The sequence below is a fragment of the Plutella xylostella genome, chromosome 26, assembly GCF_932276165.1.
Source record: "Plutella xylostella chromosome 26, ilPluXylo3.1, whole genome shotgun sequence".
Taxonomy (NCBI): Eukaryota; Metazoa; Arthropoda; class Insecta; order Lepidoptera; family Plutellidae; genus Plutella; species Plutella xylostella.
In genome coordinates, this window is record NC_064006.1 from 8,119,004 (window position 1) to 8,142,767 (window position 23,764).

At 36.3% G+C, this 23,764-nt stretch overlaps 1 protein-coding gene and 1 long non-coding RNA gene across 2 annotated transcripts in view; one reads left to right on the forward strand and one right to left on the reverse strand.

Annotated features, from left to right (window-relative positions):
• LOC105398834 (complexin) overlaps window positions 1–23,764 on the forward strand; it is a 272,602-nt gene that overhangs the window by 199,526 nt on the left and 49,312 nt on the right. The window lies entirely within an intron of this gene.
• On the reverse strand, window positions 17,309–21,646 carry LOC105386939. Its single transcript, XR_007267835.1, has 5 exons — window positions 20,351–21,646; window positions 19,723–19,851; window positions 18,942–19,075; window positions 18,451–18,510; window positions 17,309–17,952 (listed from the first exon to the last, which is right to left on the reverse strand). It is a non-coding gene; the product is annotated as an uncharacterized LOC105386939 (long non-coding RNA).

Genomic DNA, 23,764 nt, shown 5'->3' on the forward strand with positions numbered 1-23,764 from the left:
GCGCTGACATGAGACCTGAGTGGCGCCATGACGTTAAAGTTGGAATGTCAAAACACGACGAAGACTGGCTAGATAATCTTAAGCAGAAAAAACTTCGTCGTGATCTACCACCTCCCATACATTCATGTTTTGTTTGCGATCGATGCGGAAAGAAATGCCGTGCCGCTATAGGCTTGTACAGCCATCAACGGCGATGCGGCAACCCATAAACCTACGAGTGCTGCAACTACCATCTACAACAGATGCTGTGGCCAATGATGATGATGATATTATATGAAACGCTCCGCTCCGCTTCGCTGCGCTCCGCTTTGTTTTTCGATATCTATGTGCACCTAACACGCTCCTCCTCGCTTTGCTCGTCGTCGCACCTATCTTTAGGTTTAGGTCTTAAGGTTTTTAAGGTTAAACACCGTAAAAATCTGAGCAATTGTATTGCTTTGTTAACTTAACAACATATAGTTTACTATTTAACAATATTTATACTCTATATTTGAAACGCTCCGCTTTGTTTTTCAATATCTATGTGCACCTAACACGCTTCTCCTCGCTCTGCTCGTCGTCGCACCTATCTTTAGGTTTAGGTCCTAAGGTTTTTAAGTTTAAACACAATAAAAATCCTAACAATAGTTTTGCTCTATATTTGAAACGCTCCGCTCCGCTTCGCTGCGCTCCGCTTTGTTTTTCAATATCTATGTGCACCTAACACGCTCCTCCTCGCTTTGCTCGTCGTCGCACCTATCTTTAGGTTTAGGTCCTAAGGTTTTTAAGGTTAAACACAATAAAAATCCTGGCAACTGTTTTGCTCTATATTTTAAACGCTCCGCTCCGCTTCGCTGCGCTCCGCTTTGTTTTTCGATATCTATGTGCACCTAACACGCTCCTCCTCGCTTTGCTCGTCGTCGCACCTATCTTTTGGTTTTGGTTCTAAAGTTTTAAAGACGTTTATGTTTTTTGTCAAAATCACGAATTATCATATTTCCGATCGGGATTTCACTTTTTCGTGATAATAATAAATCGGTATTTTATTTTTCGTATATTGTAATCGTATTTTTTAACGTTCGTATATTTAACAATCGCAATAACAAATATTCGTGATTATAATATTCGAAATTATAATTTTCGTGATTTTTATAATTCGGTATTTTAAAAAATCGGTATTGCAATATTTCGTAAATTACATATTCGGTGTTATCAAATTCGGAAAAAAGTTTTTCGGAATATTTGGGTGTTCCCGTTTAAATAACTTACAAACTGTGCAGCTGCTGTCTGATTGTAAGCCCAACATAAGGGAGTTAAGAAGTCTGATAAAAAAGCTGTGTGATATCATAATATATTATGTTCTTTTAGTTTACATTACTAGGTCTGCAAGACAATACATCCAATTATGCATAACCCGCGAACCGCAAGTCTTTGAGGCCGATGATTTTCGCGCCGGTCCATTTTCAAGATGGCGGCGGCAATTTCCGGTTCCGGCTGCGGGTGACATGTAGGAGGCCTCTTCGCTCGGCATAATTGGCTGGTCCGCATGTGAATGATATGTTTTGTTTGTGGTCCACACCCCCGGGTAACGAGGCTTTTCGGCAGTTTTTGATTTATTCATATTGGAGTTTGTTTACGGTTGCGAGGTTGTTGAGTGCGCGGTAAAGTTGGTTGTGGGTGTTGACTGCTGACAATATTTTTTCTTAAATAGCACTTACTAATGGTACTTTCATTTATCAGCAAACGAAAAATGCGAGCGGTGGTAGCTCAGTCGGGTAGGCGCCCGTTTCTCACGCCAGAGATGCGGGTTCGAATCCCGGCGCTGACATGTACCAATGGGTACTTACCAATTTAAGTACAGTGTATACCATCGCTCTTACGGTGAAGGAAAACATCATGAAAAAACCTGCGAGAGATTTTGCGGCCCCGATGTCAATGACCTGCATTTACGTAACTTGAACGAATAAAATAATATTTCCATCCAAATAACTTGAAAGGGAGGCCAAGATTTCCTTAGCAAGTTGGCGTCTTGTACTTCTATTGTAGTTTAAACGAATCAGAGCGGCGCGAGGCAGTCGAACCCGGGAGCGCCTCGGTTTTCATTTTCATTAACCCCAATAAATTTACGTTACTAGTCTAGTGGAGCGTTTGGAGCGGCCACTCGGCGGGCGAGTGGGAGAGGCAAGTTGAGATGAACAAAAATTTAATAATTATAACCATTTTTGTATTCCTTATTTTAGCCATTCTGAAGTTTAAGTATACAAGCGCACTATAAGACGATAAAGTATTTTTTATTAATAAAATAAATCGTCGATTTTTTTTTATTTTATGTGGAAGGAAACCAAGTGAAACTTTGGCAGCACAATCGAGTATACCTGACATCATCTGACCAGTTTTTCTAACAATCAAGTCATACTATATAAGTAAATTTTTACCTGTTTTCTAAATTTTTTCCTCTTCAGTAACAAAATAAAGTGTTTTTACTTAAATATTAAGTATCATACATTTTCAAGTCATACTTTAATGATTCTTAAAAACGTTGTTTATAACTGCCCTAAAAAAACCCTTCTGTAGCCAGCACACTTGCCTTTAAACTCACTAACCCACTACCCCATCTACTCGCCCTTCCACTGCCCCGTGTGAACGCCCCCGCCGCCTCAGTTTCTGCTCTACAATGAAATTACCAGAGTCGCTCGCTGCCTCCTCTGATTTGTGTAATCAAAGACCTTGATAATTGAATCTGCCTCGCTGAATGGCGCCTTCCACTTATTCTACGTAGGGGTCTTTTAGAGTAGCAAAATGGTGGCAATTGCAACTGTATTTAACACTTTTAAGTTATGATTAGCTTTGTGTATACACTCTTTTCTTTCGAGGAATTTGTTGGAACAAAGGAAAGCATGGAAATTGTAAACCACAGTTATGTTCTAGTGCATTGGTACTCAACCTTTTTTATGTAAGGGCCACAAACACGTTTAGGTCATGGTGTCGCGGGCCGCAAGCAATTTTCTTTAAAACTATTATAAAGCATTGTAAACTGTCGAATAATAATATAAAAAAATACATGTATATAAGTAGGTACTACTCTGTGTAAAAAGTATCGGGATTAGACCAATAAAACAAAAAATTATTGTTATTCATCCAATTTATTTTATTACCTTCAAAGTATGCTCCTTCAGACTAATTGTCCAATCATCACAACATTTTTTTTAACGCTGTTTCCGGAGTTGTGTTTAGTACTCGCGGCGAATTTTCCTTTTTTTCTTCTATCGATAGTTAGTTAAAGGCATGTTGACTGTTTTTTTGACTTTCGTGGTGTTGTGCTCACGGAATTCTTGCCAGAAAGTCAAACGGTACGAAAATAATATTTTTTGCGGGTTATGTAGAATTTAATAGAGCAAATTCGACGAATAAGGTCAGATTTGTAGAAAAGCACGACGATATCGCGCCTTTCGCAAAAGGATCATCATTTGTGAATGAATTTTTGAGCAAACACTCAACAAATACCATCGAGTATCCACCATATTAACCAGATATGGCTGCCGCTCACGGCTCTAGCTTCTTTTTTTCCTAAACTTTACACTGAAAACAGTGTTTAATTTTTTTTGTAATGATTGGATAATTTCGTTGGCGAATCTGTGTCGTTTCTGAAGGAGCAAACTTTGAATGTGACAAAATAAATTTGGATGAATAACAAAAAAAAATGTTTTATGAATATATATAATTCCGATACTTTTTACACAGAAGTATATTCTCTATTCTCTCTCAAGGCACGCGGGCCACTGATAAAGGCCCGGCGGGCCACATGCGGCCCGCGGGCCGCAGTTTGAGGATAGCTGTTCTAGTGGGACACCCTGTGCTTATTGCATTTAGAATGAAGGTGCTGCGCACAATCCTGCGAGGATTATTGTAGTATCCTTAAGCTGGTTTTTTTTTCTTATGTATAATTACCTATAATTCAATAAATAAAATAATAAAAAATAAATAATTACATGATGGTATGTAAATAGGTAGGTATAGTGCCACAAACTTATCTGTTCCGGTGAGAGCGAACTAAATTGGTCCATACCTCATTACTTACTAATGAATTTCATATTGAATTGACATAGATTATATGGACCAATTTAGTTCGCTCTCACCGGAACAGATAAGTTTGTGGCACTATACAATCCGTGGCCGAGATGTCAAAACTAAGTAACGTTTACGAGGTAAATAAAAGTCAAATTCAATACTATTTGAACCCGAAAATCGTTGTCAAAACAACGACAGGGAGCCAAGATACCACATACAGAATATGAACACAAGAATCCATATTATGTACAAATATAACAAGAACTGTTCGCCACAAAATACAACATCACAATTCCTTCTGAAGACAACTTGCATGCTCTATAAAATAAAACTAAAACCGCAAAGAGTATCTAAGCATTTTTTCTTTTTCTATTATTTTGAACCGCACTATTCTCTTCAGCCAGCATGTTCGCTCGCGACATTTCTCGTCGCAGTTATTATTATGAGGGAAAATCTGAGTTATTGCCGATCTCTGAGCTCGTACAGCGGATGATGATGGCGCGAGATGGTGTAAGAAGGGGGAGACTAGCGGTTTATATTGGACCTTGGCCTTATGTTGTCAATATACTAAGAAATGAAAAAGTTCCACTCACAAAATACCGATACCAAGAAGAAATGGCCCCAGTTGTTTTTAAACATTTCATTTAAATTTGAACACAATAGTTAATTATTTACGCTTTTCGTTGGCAATATTCGGATGCGCTGTTAAATGTACTTCAATATTGCATCGTCAATAAGGTAGTATTTTCTGTTCAGAAGTAATTTGGTGGTATTAGCACTGAAACTTTTTCATTGCTTACGAGTGTATGTTTAAATTAAGGCACACGCCTGTAACACACTAAGTGTAAAGTGTTTGAAAGGGTTCAGATACTTGGTACGTGACTCTGAGCAAATCCTCCCCACTGACTCACGCGGACTTAACGACAAAAACTACTTCGCCCAGCGCACCGCGGCAATGGAGGGGCAATGGCGGGAAACATTTGTTTTATGATTATGACGACTTCACTTTCAAAAGTCTCCCGGAAAAGGTTTCGGTGGAAAATAATTCGGTTATTATACGTGATGTGAATGTAAAGTTAGTTTGCACACTTTAATTTGAAAGTTTATTTATGATTATTTTTTAAGTAACCTTCTTAATTCTGGGCATATAATTCAAGTATTATGTTCTATTATTTCTGGTGATAAGTAGTTGCTGCCCAAACTGAAACTTCATACAACAAACCTTCTAAAGGTCCAATAACTCCTTTCAAACTTTTAACAATTTCTTACAACTACATGGTGTCTCGTAAATAGTAGACCAACGTAGAGTGAGTGACTAAGGAGGTTAATCTGATAAACTTTTGTTCTATGACAAAAAAGAATGCTTCTCCAAAAGTCAAAATTTTATAGAAAAGCGCGAGACACCCTGTATATCGCTAGTGCTATCTCTTTCCTTCAACCTTTTATCGAAACCCAATACCGGATGGATTCGACCGGGACATTTCCATAGCCTTTTAGTAATTTGTAAGGGACGGTCGTATTATAGGAGGTCATTCCCGGTACCGATAGCATAAAAGGGATGTCTGATTTATTTATAGGGTTAAATCTATTATGGATGTTTGATTCTGGAGTTCTGGGTTTATGAGGGATGTGCTAAGGGTGTTGAAAACAGTTCAAATGAAACAGACAAACTAAAGAAAAAGATAAAAGAAGTGGGACAAACGATAGGTTGCCTACCTACATAAAAGTAACTTAAATAAATTTAAAGTTTCACCACAAATATCATAATTAAACCTAGGGTTGGCATTTCAAAATATAATTCACAAAATCTACCAATCTAATTTTCTTATGCTATCCGTACTAGTGAAATACAAATTCAAATCCCTTGTTAAATTGGGCCTTTTGAAATTTAGCCCCATGTGTTTGAGGCCCGAGCCCATTGTGGGAATGTGCGAAGTTAGATTTAACTGACGTATTACGAGTGACGTATAGTGGCGCAGTGGTTATGGTTATAACTAGTATTAAAGTAGCAAATGTCCTACAACCCATTCCAAGTCAGGGTCGATAAGTATTTAGAAGTGAAGCTATATTAATACTACTATCAAAGAAATAAAAACCTGGTTTAATAAGTGTTTAAATGAGAATTTGACACATTTTCAGGCGTTGACAGCCAGTTGACAGCGTTTAGCATGTGTCTTTAAGTTTTCATGGTTTTTTTTTGGATTGCAAGATCTTCAGATATTTGCGACAAAAGACGTTAAGTGAGCAAAAGTGGGATATATTATACAGATTCTATACAGATTAGTACCTATAGGTACAAGATTCTTAGCAAATTTAAACAATCCACAGAGCGCCTACAGCAAAGGCACATGGGACCGGAAATTGTCATGACGCCATCTTGCTCTGGACCGGAAGTGACGCTGTTAGGGGTCGAGTCTGAAATTTGACCCCCGCGGGCGAATCCCAGTTATTATTATTAATATTAAATTGAGAGAAGTATAATTCAGTCAGTAATTCGCTTAGCAGTCAGGAGTTTGCTTGTGTGAAATATTAAATTGATTTATTCTCGAGTGCGACCGTTTTTGTTTGCTTAATAAGTTTTTACCGTCGTTTATAATATTTGAATTAAGTACATCAATTGAATACTTATATATATACATATATATATTTTGTATATAAATAAGTAGTTAAACTGTTTCTCCAATTGCACTACAGCCGTCTAATTCCACAAATCACTAAACTTACCCAAACATAACCTTTGTATGTATATTCGAATCCAATTTAATACCGCGCCAGTACAAAGAGCCTTTGTTTTCCCACTATCATACATATTAATTAACGCAGGACCTACCCTCATACATAAATGTATGAACAGCCTCTCGTACTAACGTGGTATAATTTCTATAGTTTCAGTTTAGATGCTTGCAAGGGTTTATGGGTCGTGTGGCCGTGTGATCAGATACCGAATGGATATTGCACTTTAGGTTCTAGGTTTGATTTACAATAAGATGCATTCGTTGGAAGATAGATTTTAGTATCATTTTCATCACGACCCATCACGTCCCCACTGCTGGGGCACAGGTCTCCTGCCAATGAAGGAAGTCTTTAAGCCTAGTCCACCACGCTGGCCTAGTGCTGCGGGTTGGTGGACCCCAAAACAAGCAAGTACCTATAGTGCTGCTTATTCTTCGCTACCGCCGCGACTCCGCCTCGACTCTTATGCAGAGCGGAGAGAAGACATCAAAATGAAGTTTTTGAAACATGCCGTTGAATATCTTCTTACAACAAGATTTACTTAGCAAAACATCACTAAGTACCTACTCAGTTTGGCTGTATTTATTAAGTCGAGGCCTCAGCAGGAAGTTAAAATAGTTTTTAGTTTTTGAAGACACAGAAAACTCCAAAGTTTTAACTAACTCCCTCTGCTGTTTTAAAGTTCCGGAGTAATTTCATTTAAACTTCTCCTTATGCTCTTCACTTGATAATTGGATTTTTTCTAAGGGTGTCAAATTATAGTTTCCTTTTTAGGGTTACGAAGGATTAAATTTGAGGCGCATTCATATACACATACAGTACGTATTTCTAGGATGTCGGTCATATTAAAAAGCTTTTTTGCCTAAAAACCTGTATAACAATGAATTTGGCAACAGTAATAGCATAACAACCTAACTACATACAATACGATTTTACTCAGATACTTTATTTAAACTCAGTTTATCAATCCGGACAAAACAGAGGCAATGGGTTGAGAAATACAGCTACTAGAGAGAGGCAACAAATAAGTAATTCCCACTAAGTAATACCGGCCACTCTTGGGCCCATTTCGGTGGGTATAATTGATGGGAGGGGAGGGATAAATGGGGGTATTTTGATAGAGTGCGTTCCTTGTTCCGAGGATATCTTTCCGCAGGTTTGTTTGTTATGTGGAAGTGGTGAGAGGGAACGCAGGTATAATTTCTGAGTGTCGGTCACAATTACCTTTAGCTACTGGCGGCAAAAAGGAAGCTAGAAAGTTTTTGCACACTTATAAAATGTAATCCATAAGCAGGATGTCCTCTGAGAAAAAAAAATTGCTATATATAAACTATCAGATAAGCATTTATCTTAAAGATTAGAACCACTGTAATCCAGCCTAAAAAATCACACGAGACCCAGAATATATTGTTCAGTATAGTATTTAGTCGCCTGTCAAAAGTATGTCAGTAAAAATTAAATATTTGATTTAAATAAGTACGTTTAGCGTTTGGTAAAAGTCACCCTAAGTATGAGACTGTCTCGGCTCATTGCTCTGTCTTTAGACATACGACAGGTTAAGCAAATAATATGTCTTTGCATCTTTCTCAGGAAACTAAATCAGCAGCAACAACAATAATTCAGTGCAGAGGTTTTAATTGCAATGTCCTGTAAAGGCAATCAGAGTGCGTAGGTACAGTCAGCTAATTATGATGTATGTGCCGTGACGAGCTATCCGTCTTGCCGACGCTACCACTGCCGTGGCCTACACACTTCCCCTTCTTAGACTGCACTTATCACACTCATAAGTCACATTTGTATGAGCTCAAGGGTGTAAACATACAGCCAGCAAAAGGGATAGTTATGCCATCCCAGTCAAACAGTTTCATCCTGACAGTATGAGCTCAGTTGTATCTTGTCTGATCACAAGATGAGCAATGTTTTCAAAATATAATAATATTAAACAGGGTGTTGCTGTTGCAAAAAGAGTATCCTAAGCCAAAGAGGGACACAGGGAGTAATTTGAAACAATTTTTGAAAATTTTAAGTTGTAAGGTGTTTTGTAACATTTGTAGGTATATTGAAAAAAAAAAATTATTGATAATTTCCTAGGTACGGCGGCCTGCGCCTAAAAGTATACAGGCGGAGTTTTTAAAATAGCGATCCCTGATGATGAAGAGACCAGCTACATCTGTTATAAATCCGGGGACGTGTTGTGTGTGATGTGTGTAGCAGTGGTGTTTATGTGGATGTGCTTGAGCAGCATGTGAGCTTGAGATTGCTATTTTTAACCGACTTCAAAAAAAGGAGGAAGTTCTCAATTCGTCGGGATTTTTATTTTTTTATATATTTTTTATGTATGTTCACCGATTACTCCGCCGTTTATGAACCGATTTTAAAAATTATTTTTTTGTTGTTCAGAATTTTATCTCACCCCCAAGAATGGGTAAAGGGGTAAAAACAGGGTATGAATTTCCATTTTGGGCACATATTAACTGATTCTAATGAAATTAAGAACGTAAATATAGTTCTAATAACAATAAAATATGATGGTGCCTTGAGCTGATCTGATGATGGAAACGGAAGGCAGTCAGGGGAACTCCTCAACGGTATATAGCAACTACTTCGTGTTTAGGCTTGAATGATTCGTATTGATTAGTAGGACTTTTTGGTATCATTTGCACCTTACTTTTGATTGAAAATTATTGCAAATAAACTAAAAAATATAAAATAAAATAATAATGACGACCGAATGGCGTAGTGGTTAGTGACCCTGACTACTGAGCCGAAGGTCCCGGGTTCGATTCCCGGCTGGGGCAGATATTTGTTAAAAGACAGATATTTGTACTCGGGTCTTGGGTGTTGATATTTATTTTTAGTATATCTATCTACTCGTATCTATGTATTTGTGTAGATATATCAGCTGTCCGACACCCATAACACAGGTTCTGCCTAGCTTGGGGTCGGATGGCCGTGTGTGAGATGTCCCCACATATTTATTATTTATTTATTATAATTATTTGTAATTAAAAAAATTAAAAAACCGACTTCAAAAAACCACTAAAATGTAAGAAATAATTTAAGGTTTACACAAATTCTACTCGTATGTGACAGTCAGTACAAATATACCTAAGCAGGAACTGTTCTTTTTTGAAGTTGGTGCCATATTTCTTTAGATTACTTTGTCACCGCACGAGCATCAAAAAAGAACAGTTCCTGCTTAGGTATATTTGTACTGTCACATACGAGTAGAATTTGTGTAAACCTTAAATTATTTCTTACATATTAGTGGTTTTTTAAAAACTCCGCCTGTATACTTTTAGGCGCAGGCCACCGTACTTTCCATTTTTCAATTGTTACTATTATTTCATAGCCGTATCATCAAAATTACTTAAGTACACAATTTAACAAAAACCGCCAATCACGGCACTCGGAAATGAGCTACCGAAATCCATCTCTTTCTAACTGAGGACTTGTGAAGAAGATGGATGATCCCAATCTAAACAAGCGGCACAGAATAAGTAATTTCTGTACATCATGATGACGTATTGTTTTAGATACCGCAGCTTTCCATATAATTTATTGTGATAATTCGTTGTTTTGTGTTAGTTTGTGGCTACCTAACGATGCATCACTTGTAATTTAAAGTGTATTATTATATTACGTACCAATTATATTCATTGGAGCGAAAAAGTTATATTTCTCCATAATTACTTTTACATTCCATATAATTTCTAAGGTACCTTCTTATAAGGCTTATACTATGCGTCAAAGAGGCTGGTTTGTGACAAATTTATACTGTGTAACTTAATTTATATTTGGTACGTGTTTTGACGACTTTTAATTATAAATCTAATTCGGAACAAGTAATGTAAAACACAACTTGCACCAAACATTAAAACGTATCGTCATTATAAATGAGTAATACACTACTACACTACACTTCTTCTAAAACACAATTATACTATTATGAAGGGATCGATTCCTCTATATAGCTTCAGAATAAGGCTTCGCCGCACAATGGACGCTGACAAGCGCAATCCAGCCGGCATTTTCTGCGTTTTCACTTCAATTTAATTACTTTAGCCGAGCAATGCGATGCGATGCGATGCAGATGTCGTCTCTAGTCGGTACCGATAAGAGCCTTAGGTTGGACCTATTCAATATAATTTTGCAGTTTACATTATCATACATCACTTCCCAACTGCAGGGGCACGAATGTCCTTCCAATGAGGGTAGGGTATTAGGCGTAGTCAGTATTACAAAATCAAGCAAAATAATTTGTTGTACTATTCAAATTCATGTTTATTCCATTTTCTACAATAAAGTGTTCATAAATAAATAAAATCAATGAAATATAAACCGTTCATTTATATATAAGTTTCTAATAGTATTGCAGGGTGTTGCAAAAAAGGTATGCTAAGGATAGGTATTTCGTGAATTTTCAAAACTCGTAGAACAAAAGTTGTTCAGAATGACCCCCGAGTCACTCCCTTTCGGCTTAGTATATCCTTTTTGCAATACCCTGTATAGTAATAGTACCTCTATTAATACTGTATTGGCATTTCCCATTCTCTTGGAATAAGAGCGTTAGTAGTAACCAGACATTCCTAAGATTGTCCTGTATTGAATGGTTCCTGCAGCATAAACTAATTGTGCTGCAGACAGCGTGAACAGTTGGACGATGTTCCTATTGTAAACCTTTAACTTATTAAAGTGAATAAAAATGTACTAACATTTACAACATCTTGACATAATAGTTCAATTTTAATCTAATCATACAGCTAAATACTTTCCTGTAACTAGTTTTACCCCTTTTCTTTCACTCTACTCCACAACACATAAATATTTATTGTTTTAAGAAAAAACTTGTAAATAAAAAAAAAACTCACCTCCAATAAAAGCTTGCTCAAAAATAAATCACACGTCAGAATCGGGGAAACTTGAGGAAAAGCTTTCGCATTAAATAGTTATAAATCAGACCAAAACCCTCTTGATCCTTCACCGACGGAGATACTGCCATCCATCACTCTAGTGCTACTATACAGTAGGAACCACGGAACTTGACCGGAAGACTCTTCTGACCCCTTAGCATGAATTTTCATCGTGAATTTTGTATGAAAATATGAACAGCGCCCCTGGCGGTCGGTAGCAGAACTAAAATTTCCCTACAAGATTCATCGTGTAATTTCACGTCACGTTCACGATGAAAATTCATGCTAAGGGGTCTGATCCTATTGGAGGTGCGGGGTGAGGCGCGGGGAGAATGTGTAAAACAGCGCGACGCGATTGGTGCGCGCTATGCCGCGCGGCGGTTATTGGTCAATTGCGGCAAGATGCGTCCCGAATCGTCTTTTGTCATTCGTCAAGTTATTATCCGAAATGGCTGCTATTTTGATCTTCTTTAAAGATTTGATGGGTACCTCATCCTATTTACAATAAAATACACAAAACATTATAAAAAGAATAATTTTAAGAAATCTTTCAATCGATCGCCACAGAACTCTGTACTTCGTATTTAACACCGTAATGCTGTTTTGAATTAGTTCAAACAGTTAATTAGGTCAACCACTAAATCACCAGGAACAATCCCAAATGAGTTTAGCAACGTACTACCTACATTTATTTTATATAGTTATTTTATCAGTGAGACTACTTTGCTCGGGCAAATAATATCGCTAACCCGAACACTCCCGAGAGGCCTGCTGCTACTGGTGTAATAGAAATTACCAACTGAAACTTCATTTAGTCGGTTAATAACACAAGTTGCGAATAAAAATTAATAGGTACCGGGAAAATGAAAGGGTTATTGCGTACTTTTGAAAAAACGAACGTATTTTCTTTTTTTATTGATATATACCAAGGTTTTTTTCAAGTTTTTTCAATTAAGCTGAAAGTCAGGACATTACTATGCTTATGCGTAGCGTGGGACGCCCTCATCGGTCTGCCGTGCCTTAGAAACTATGTAACACCAATGACGTGTGTCAGAGCACTCGTTTGGAGAAGCTTAACATAAGCAGTGCAAGATTATGGAATAATCAAGATTCTTACCAATTCTTTTTGGGTGGTTGTAACCCATTTTTTCATAAACATTGAGGCCTAATATCTGTTTTCACAAGGACATCCTTTTACACAGTTCGTCCGTGTAGGTGGCCGCGTCAACAGCTCGCTGTGTCCACAATAAGTTGTGACACAAAGCTTTGTAATGCCGGCGTGTGTGTGACAGAATTTCGGACGATCCGCTCTGCGCAAAGCACAAGTTATCTGCGACATGCAGACTAGTTGCAGCTTAGCATTCGGACGACTGCTTTTTAAAGTGTGATGTTGTTGTAGCTGTGGGTAGTACAGGTTTTGAGAGTGCATCATTTCAATCGTATATGTAAACAGAGATATAAGTTATCTCCACTTTTGCCTAGATAGTTTGGTTGGGTGAATCTCGAAACGAAAAGTATAAGCATTTGCTAGACTCCGAGTCTCTTATATTTACATACCCTTTGAAAAAACATAAGGTTTAAGATACTTTATTTCTCATAAGAAAATTATAAAAAACATTCACTCAAAATGAGAACTTACAATTCTAAATACTTATTGTTACTTACAGTCCAACTACAAAGTCGTGAAAACGGAAGTGGATCGTAACTAATTATTTAAGATTGTATTTAATTGATCTGTTATATTTATTAAAGGACAATCTGTTAAAATCCATAATCAATCCTTATTTTATTTTTAAAATGTATGTAAAAGTAAGTAAATAACTGATGATCATAAAAAAGTCTTAGCAAAATCGCACTCTTTGATATCAGGACTTTATAGTTTGACTGTAGTTAATTATACTTATTACTAAAAAACGCGACCAATGGATTCCCCACAGGCTGACGGAATCATGCCGATATATAATGCAACTTCAGTTAATAATTAAAACATCGTAATAATCTATTTAAAGTAATGAAAACACAAATTTTGGTAAGTAGGTAAACATAATAGGATAATACTCTGAAACTATGAATATTATTATGACTACAACTATTTGCAATACAACTCTCCTATTATCCCTGAACCACAAAAGTTCCTACACAAATGCATTTTCTCTCTTTCAACTGCGCGTAGTAAAACCTCCAGTATTTTCCTCGCCACAATAGTTCTGTGCCGTTTAGACATTTAATCTGAAGTAAATAGTCCAGCAGAAGAGTGCCCATCAGGGTTGAGTGGCGAGTGTCAATAAATTAGGAGCAGACGGGAGGAGCCCGGACCGCTTGAGGCCGGGCGGTTCCCAAGCGACCTCATACGTAATGGAAGGTAAAAAAAACTTGTAAAAACCTTGTAAAAACCTTATTACTGTGAAGGAGTTTGTGAACGGCTTGTGAATGGCTTGTGAATTTTATTTAATCATAGTTGCCTACACATTTAAAAACTGTATGTAGAATGGTGTGTGTTTTGTGTATACTTATAAAAACAGGATAGGTTAACCATGCAGGCATTTTTATCATTTAAGCAATCATCAAATCTGTAGTCTATTTTCTTCTCACAAAGTATTCTTTAATTTATTTTCGGGCATTTTAGTTACCAATCTTGGTAATTTAAATTATATATATATATATATATATATATATATATATATATATATATATATATATATATATATATATATATGTATATATATGAGGAAAATGCACCGTTTGAGAAGCGCCCTCTCCCGGAGAATACTCACGAGATTGACACAAGGATGGAATGTCCGTTAATTTGACATGAAAGCTCTTTGTCTAGACAATGAAAACGTATCCAGAGCGTGGATTGGACAGGAATAGGCCTTGTATCTTGAACCTAACCATAGGAATACACCTGGTATAGGTTTAAAAAACGTATTTGTGTTCTTTTGACCAAAATATATAGTCTATGTTTCTTAAATTTTTCAATTATATTTCCGTGTGTGAATGGTACTCGTATCATAGAAAAAGGTTACAGTGTTCAAAATCCAAACGGTTTTTTACCTTATAACAAAAAATGAAAACTACATTAATTATTGTCATAATTACTACATTACTTATAGCCACGAGTCACGGTATTCAGTGCATTGATAAAACTATAGAGCTACAAACGCACAGACAGAGCTATCGCGTAGAGGGGGTGAGTAGCCACGGGTGCAGGGGGGGGGAGGTTAAGGAAGCGTATTTACTTCGCCACTCTAGTCAAGACCCGGTGTGGCTTTACACCTAAATGATTGTAGGGTTGCCACTTTGTTATTTCAATTAATTTTTGTCTCAATTAATAGGTTCAATTTCATGAAATCAGACACAAATCTGTTGTCCCTTCTATGGAATTGAGTAGCGTTCTAAATAACAAACATGTAACATAAAAAAAATGTTTACACTAACCCCCAAATTCATACACCTTTTTGACAGTTTATAATAGGTTTAAAATTGACGTTGTGTTTTACAAATTTCAACTTTTTGATTGACGTAGAGAGCCGAAACTCGTGTGTTTCAAAGTCAATTTTAACCTTGTTGTAAATATACAATCGGTCTATGAATTTGAGGGTAAAACTAATGCATGATTTTGCTAAGTGTTACAACCACAATATACATAATGCAAACCTACATCAACTGAACTAAACAAACGCCAAACTTATGCACAAAATCTATCAAACCTTCATCACTAGTCTTACACCTATTCAAATAGGCCATCAATCCCTTTACTTTTCCACACAAAACATATTAAAATGTATAAATCAAGTAGCGAGTGGCAGCCCTGCCGTCTATCACGGTAAGTACTTCCGATGAATTGTAAATGAAATCAACACGGAGTGGCGAGCCGGCGAATGTATATTTATTTGTTTACGGATATACTGCTGCCTTGATGCCTTCCCTATTGTCTTAGTATCTATCATGAAGTTGCGAAGTTGCGAAATGCGAAAAGGCAAGGATAGCGTGGGACACCCTCCTTGGACACAGGATTTTAGTGAAGTAGCTGGTATTTGGTAGGTAAATTGGGCTGAGGACAGTTGTAGTTGTAGCTCTCCTTAAAACGTTTGTCGACGTCTGTGGGTTAAAACAGTGATGATGAATTGATTTATAAAAAAATGTATATCATTTACACCAGAAAGCTCTCAGAATCAAACTGTTCTAAGGTATTTTAATAGTGCTTCTAACTTAAAATAAAGATATTGTACAAGTAGTTAAAAGAAAATACTTCAGCATTAAACATTGTAAATTTTTAAGCCACAAAACTAAAATTTAATTGAAGTTGCTAAATTTTATGGACCGCCGTGAACATAGCAGCAGAAGCAAATTTTTTGTATGAGTGAATTTGTTTTCATGATCATGAAGAAATAAGAAAAAGTAGCAAAATTCTGTTATCACTACATGCTAGGGGATGCTGCAATGAACCTATATACATATTACACATTTAACAGTGTGCTCGAAATTAGTCAAAATTATTAATTATAAGGACACTCAATACGGCCAAATATTATTCATGATTATGAAGAAATAAGAAAAAGTAGCAAAATTCTGTTATCACTACATGCTAGGGGATGCTGCAATTAACTTACTAACTACTATTACACCATTCAGAGTGCTCCGGCAGATTAATTACATTACAAGTTAATGTCACTCATTAAAAAAAAAATTACAACTAAATCTACCCACATGAGTGTGTAAATAACGGATAGACGATGGTAAATACATTATAAATCTATATATGTCATCTTTGTGTTTGCTCAATTGACTTCAAAATAATCAATCAAAGAGAAAGCGCCTGAATACATTGTACAGCAAATTGCGCAAAGAAGCCGTAAATTTATCGTGGTGTAATTAATCTCTCGGAGCACGTTGGTAAATGTGATATATGTCTATAAGTTCATTGAAATATTCTCTAGCATCTAGTGCTAACAGAATTTGGGTAGATTTGCTTGTTCTTCAAAATCATGAAAAAATTGTCGCTCATATTTGCGGTTATGTCGCTATATAATGTAATTGTGACGTAATTAATCTCTCGGAGCACGTTAGTAAATGTGTTGTATGTCTATAAGTTCATTGAAGTATTCTCTAGCATGTAGTGCTAACAGTATCCCGCAACAATGGGTTATTTCTTCATAATCATGAAAAAATAGTCGCCCATATAGGAAAATATTATGTTATGTTAATCAAGTTAAAACTTGATAAGAACTAAATCTACCACTCATCGAGTGTATGTAATGGATAGACGATGGTATATAGATCGTAGCAATAACTACTTTATGTACGTATATGGTCAAGGGACTTCAAAATAATGAAAAGTGTAAGCATCTGAAATATGTATTAAGTAAGTTGTCGGCTAGGGAAGAAAGTGAAGGAATTTTTCACTAAAACAATTATCAGCACCTCAGCCCAGTTCGTTACAGCCTCGAACTAGATCCCTGTGGTCTGTGGATCGAATCTAACTAAAGCAACTAAAGATCTTTTTTCTTTTTTTTATTTTAATGATGGTTACTTTTAAAAATACATACAGTAATGAATGTAACCAGTTATATTACAGACTTATTTTGGGTTCTTAATATTTGGTAAATAAAAGATGCCAAGACAAATTTATTTTATTTTAAGTATACAAATCCACATTAGAAACTACATCAACACAATCATGTTAAATTATTTTATATTGTTATAAGTAGGTATGATTAAAATCACAATGATATTTCTAAATTTATTATTTATCAATCAGAATATGGATACAAGTAACAGTTAAAATCGATAGCTTGAATTATATCATAGCTCTTTTAAGTAAGAGCATACTTTATTAAATAAAACAGAATAAAATGTGATCTACTAATAAACCTAAACTTAAATAGAACCTATAAATATTAAAATATATATAAATAATATAATTGTTACGTTCACTTCACTCTCACTGCACTAACTCATTGTTACTACTACTCGACAACAGGTGTCGCTATTATTACCGCTACTCGGCAACAGATGGCGCCATGTGTCCAAAGAGTTAAAATAAATACAGCTGTTTTCTCTCTCTCTCGGTTTTATTTTCTAGTAACTGTTAAAATAAAACTTAGAGCTAAAAAGTTTTCTGGTAGTGATTCTAGGATTTTTAAAAAGTTGCCTATCCAGGTTGTCTGTTGATCAAAATCCATTTAGTAGTTTTGTCGTCACATTCGCTGGGTACTTCGACATGTCGATGTTGCATCGTCATCTTCACCCAGGTGATCTGTTGGCAAGAAACGATACATTAGTAAATAGGCGTGCCAAATAAATAACATTGCTGTGTGAACTAAAAACTATAAAAGTTTCAGTTTTCTCGCATACAAAGTGGCGCCTCTAGCGGAAACTATCATGAAACTTTTGACAGATAATCTATGCAGGTGACAGAAGAAAACAAAAAAATTTTCGGTTACGTAAATTGCAAAACCCGTACTAGAGGCCCTGATACAGCTGGTCCACTGCGGGTTGGTAGAGAGGAACAGATCACATATCTAGATGAGCTAAATCTAGATATGCAGGTTTCCTCACGATGTTTTTCTTCACCGTAAGAGCGATGGTATACATTGTACTTAAATTCAAAGAACTCATTGGCACATGTGGGTGTTGACCCCCGTATCTCTGGCGTGAGAAGCGGGCGCTTATCCGACTGAGCTACACTGGTCTATCAGTTTCAATATCATTTAAATGACTTTATTGTTTTAAAATAATGTATTTCTACACTTACCTTCTCATTATAGAGGCATGGCCCGGGGGCAGCGGCGGTATTCCCGAAAAAATAGGAAAGCTGAAATTTAGAAGAAAAAAAATATTAAATAAAGATATAAGAAGAGATGTAAGAAGGCAAGCAGACAATGGGATGGTATGTCTGCAAAGCCAATCATAAAGAACCAAATAAACTGCTTATGGGCTTATGGTTATATTAAACCGATTGCATGTATCTATATACTCTAAGCATGTATCATATTTGTTTTCTCAGCCTCACACTTTAACTCAGGTAAGTTCTGAGGCACATTTACTGATTCTACACTATGTTTGAATTCAGTTTCATGAAATTGATTATTCAGTAGACTGTGAGGATCTACACCTCTTGACAGACAGTCAGCTGGATTTAATTCAGTAGGAATATAGTTCCCTTTTTCAGGTACCTTCTCACATTCCCAGAACCCATCTATTTTCCTATTTAAAGACTCTGTTGAGACAGCCTCAGATACTGACTTGCAAAAGTTACTTGGTAGTGATGAACATCCCTCGCTGTTCAATGGTGCAGTGCCAGCAACAATGTAGCCGAACTGAGTGTTGTGTAGAAACAGCTGACCTGGTATCACTGGCAGTCTCTCACGCAGTAGGATCTGAAACATGATGTCACACCCAAGTAAAATATCTATATTTCTAGGTTCGCTGAAGCATTGGCAAGCTGAATGTGAGATGGTATGTTGATGTCCTGTACATTGACACGGAAATGAGGCATTGAAGATGTTATGTTGGGGACAATGCATGATAGAACAGTGAGTTTATAATCACTGTTGGCTGACTGGATAGCAAATCGAGCCTTTTGGTTGGTTGTGTTGGAAGCATTGCACACACCAACAATTGTTTTCTTCATCGAAGAACTCAGTATTAATTCGCTTAGCTAGATCCTTTAGGATAAAATTTACAGAGCTCCCTGAATCTAGTAGAGCTCTAGCATAGATATGCTCACCATTTTTAGCTTGAAGCTTGACAGATATTGTAGGCAATAATACCTCACTCTGTATGTTAGACATCAATGAAACATGATTAGTAGCAGCAGCGGCAGCGGGTTGGCTATTATGAAGCAAGGTGTTGTGCTTGCCTTTGTAGATACCACACTTAAAGAAAAATCTGCATTTTTGGTGGTTGTTGAGGCATATAGTGCATAGCTTATTGTTGGCCACATATGAAATCCTTTCATGCACTGCAGCTAGTTTAAACTTTTCACATCTAAATAGTTTGTGATTAGAAGCATGACAGTACTTACATGTGGGTTCTTCAGTGATGGGTTTGATGTTGTTAGCTATGTATGACGGCTTTTTTGGAGTGTCCTTACTCACACTCTGGCCTGTAGACTCGCAGGATGTGATGTTTCCCATTGCTGCAGCTCTTTTTTCTAGAAAAGTCAAAGAAAGTGAAACCCTTGCAATGTATATTGATCTAGTTTCCGCTGAATGATCGCAATTATTATTAAGTCGCATGAGTCAACCGGTATATTTAAGCCTTTCAACGCACTACTATGCTGTCTGACTGTAGCTATGAATTCCCTTATATTCTGTGCTGTACATTTAGTGATCGGTTTCATATCTAATATTGAGTTAATGTGGTGGTTTATAACAATCAATTTATTGTCATAACGCTTGGCTAGTAGTTCCAGAGCAATCACATAGTTAGAACTGTCCAGAGATAGATGTTTTATTAGATCTAACGCCTCCCCATAAACAAGAGAATGCAGATAGTAAAACTTATCACATTGGGATAACCTATCATGTGCCAATTACACTTTGGAACAAGTTCATAAACGCATAGTATTCACTAACTGTGCCACCGAATTTTGGTATCTCAATAGGAGGAAGCCTGTTGTGGTTTGTGTGAGAGTTAGTAGAGTTACGTACCTTTTCAGATGTCTGTACCATCTGTTGTCATTTGGTCGCTTGCGCTGTTATCCAAGTAGGTAAAAGTCTTGTTAACTGTAATTCTTCACTTGCTGCTGTCTGTTTGTTTGGATAACATTTTGTTTACATTGAGATTTGAAATGCCCAAATAGGTTGCTGTCATAGACAATTCACCGATTCATGATGATTTTTGACCGATTTTGACTTTGATTGGTCCAGTTAGGTAGTAAAATAATTTTATTTATTATAGCGTTCGTTTTTTTCTGTGATGAAAATAGATTTACAAATCTGTTAAAACCAGAAGGAAAAGGTGACACAAAAAGTAAACTCATTTGTGAAATAGGTTTGTTTTACCATAAATCATTAATACAACTTGAAAACATGAGGATTTATATCGATAACAAACAAATTAAATCAGAAAATACAAGAACACGACTCCATATTCAAATCAACTCCCCCCTTCCTTGACAATGACATTGACATCTCCTTTTTGACGTTTCACGCCATGGCTTATCTGCCGACCACAGAGTACGTCGTCGCGGTGTAAATACGATTGCTTCCTGTTATTATTCTGAGGTTCGGAGTTATATTTGTAACACGGCCTTTCCTGATGGCGTGACGTCCTCGACCGCAACGTCTTCTCAAAGTCATCAACACCACGCTCTAGGCAATCCAAAACTCAGCACTTCAAAATCTGTAAACAATTGATGTGATTAGAAGGGTATTTTTGCATTTTGTTCTAATTGGGCAGAGGCACACGAGTCGGCTTGCCACCCTCACCACTGGCAGAGGCACACGAGTCGGCTTGCCACCCTAACCACTGTATGTAGTTTATTGGCTCAGTGTTTATGAACGTTCTTTTTTCTCTGCGATGAAAATAGATTTATGAACGTTCTGTGATTTCAAAAATATTTTTTTTACTGGCAACACTACTACTATTGTAGTGATGTACACACGGTCTGTCTTGTTCGTCAATCGAGTTAACCTGTAATAATATAATATTGTCCCACTAATGAGCCGTTTTACTTGACAACTGTCAGTTGAGTTTTTGTACAAGCCTTTATTTTGTACAATATTCTTCTTACTTCTATTTAGTAAAATTTACAAGTTCAGAATGTTTATTTTTCAAGCGTCGTTGCTGTAGAGAACGCATGAGGGCAGATATAGAATTTCCTCTCTGGAAATAAGATGTGAGCTGACACAAAATCTGTGTTCTGAGGGTTTGACAGTTCAGTACAACTCAGACACTGTATAACGTTCGAATAGACGACAACTGTCAAAGAGGAGAAAAAGTAAAACATAATAATTTTAATAATACCTGATTCCCCAGTCCCCTATCGTGAAGTCGAAACAAATTCAATACAAGTTCGGTATAAGGGATCAGTTCTTAAAATAAAATTATGCTTCCAAAATTGTTCCCCAATGATTTATACATTGTAATTTTCGTATTATGTAGACTAACGACTTCAAATATATAGTTTTTTTGAATGAATCGAGTACCTGAATGTGCTATCGAATCGAGTGACAGACAACCAAAGTGATGATCGAACATCCCTACTTTGGAATATTTTTATCCCCCAAAGAGAACGCACGCTAATTGGACAATGGCAGAGTTCTAAGGACGTTTGGTACCCCTATGAAAATGACGGGTTCCGTAATGAAAGTACCATGTTTAGAGAGTCACTGTATAGGTACACAAATAAATAAATAACTAGATTTTTAGAAGCTGGGAGAAAAGAGAAAAACGGAAAAAAAGAATCTTTAAAATGTAGTCGCAATGGAACGTAAACATTCATACAGGAAGAATGGAACGTCAAGTGAAGTAATGTTTATGCCAAGTACTCTGTGATTTACGTCATAAATGTCTAGGTTGGATCTCAGTATAATGATAAAAATTGACAAAACCAGAGCAGAAAAATTGAAATGATAAAAAAATGTGTCATGTCAACAACTAAACGTCAACACTTGAACAACATAAGACGAACAACGTGAATAATAATTTGATAATAATATTATTATGTTAGGTATATCAAGTTGTATGTTTACGTTTAAATAAATACGGGACGTGCAACGTACATAATAAATAAAATGATTTTATTAATATTATTGACTAGATCAGGCTACTACTTTCATTATGGAATAATGTTATACTTATCCAACTTCTGAAGTTTTAAATTGCCATTCCGCAACAGGGATCTGCTATGCCATTTCGAAATGCTATATGTAAAGGTTCTACTATATGGGTATGCATTTGGCGAGTAATGTAATGAAATAAAATATACTGTTTAAAAGATCATTGTTTTATTTACATAACATAATTTGCCTGGAATCAACTTTAGGAATTTTATGTTCCTATTACCTACTCTATTCTATTCTCTGTTGGGGTGTAAGTACCTGCACCTGGCTCTCTAGATGTGCTAAATCTAGATAGGTATGCAGGTTTCCTTCACTGTAAGTGTGATGGTATACATTTTAATTAAATTCAAAGAACACATTGGTACATGTCAGCGCCGGGATTCGAACTGCAGAACGCAGTTGCTCTTCTCATATTTGACTTAGGTATTTATCATCCTATGGTTCAAAGAAAATATTGTCAGAATTTTGCGTGTTCTTGTTCTGCTGCTTCTGCAGGTTCCTGATGAAGAAGTGGGACGGGAGCCTGCCGGGGAGGTGGAGCAGGAACCGGGTCTGGTTCTCCCCTTTGTCACATTTGTTCTATATCTTCAGCAGTTTCAGCGGTATTCAAAATATTAAATAATTAGGTTAGGTAATGGAAAATGAAATAACAACTACTATGACAAGATTGACAAGCAAGATTCAGTGTTACTAGATTTAAATATTAAAAAAATATCGATGATAGTGAATCGAATAAAGAGAAAAAGAAAATGGTTTACTATGGATAAAAGTCTTCAAGACTTAAATATAATCATATTTTATAAACCAAATGTACTAGTTTTGGCACAAATAGTACCAGAACATGTAATTTATTGATAAATAAAATATCTTTTGTATTTAAGAATGTATCGATATTTCTATTCGATTCGATTACTTTTTTGCTCGGATTTGCTGGTTATATTCCGAGGTCTGGCACCACTATTGTTACGTTCCGTTCTCTATATGTTTGTTTTTACGTTCCATTATCCTTAGATTTAAATATTCTTCATTTATCATTTTTTCCTTTCCCCCGACTTCTAAAAATATTGTAATTACTGAAAATACCTTATCTACACTGTATTAATAAATGGTGAAAACATGGTTCTGAAACGCTCCAAAAAAAAGGCGGTACGCCCACTGCCGTTCTCCTTATTGAATTTTAATCAATTTAAATCGCACGCATAAGTGTATTTTTTTCAATAAATATCTGTAATTGTATGTATTGTATTATATTTTGTATATGTTTCACACACGGATAAA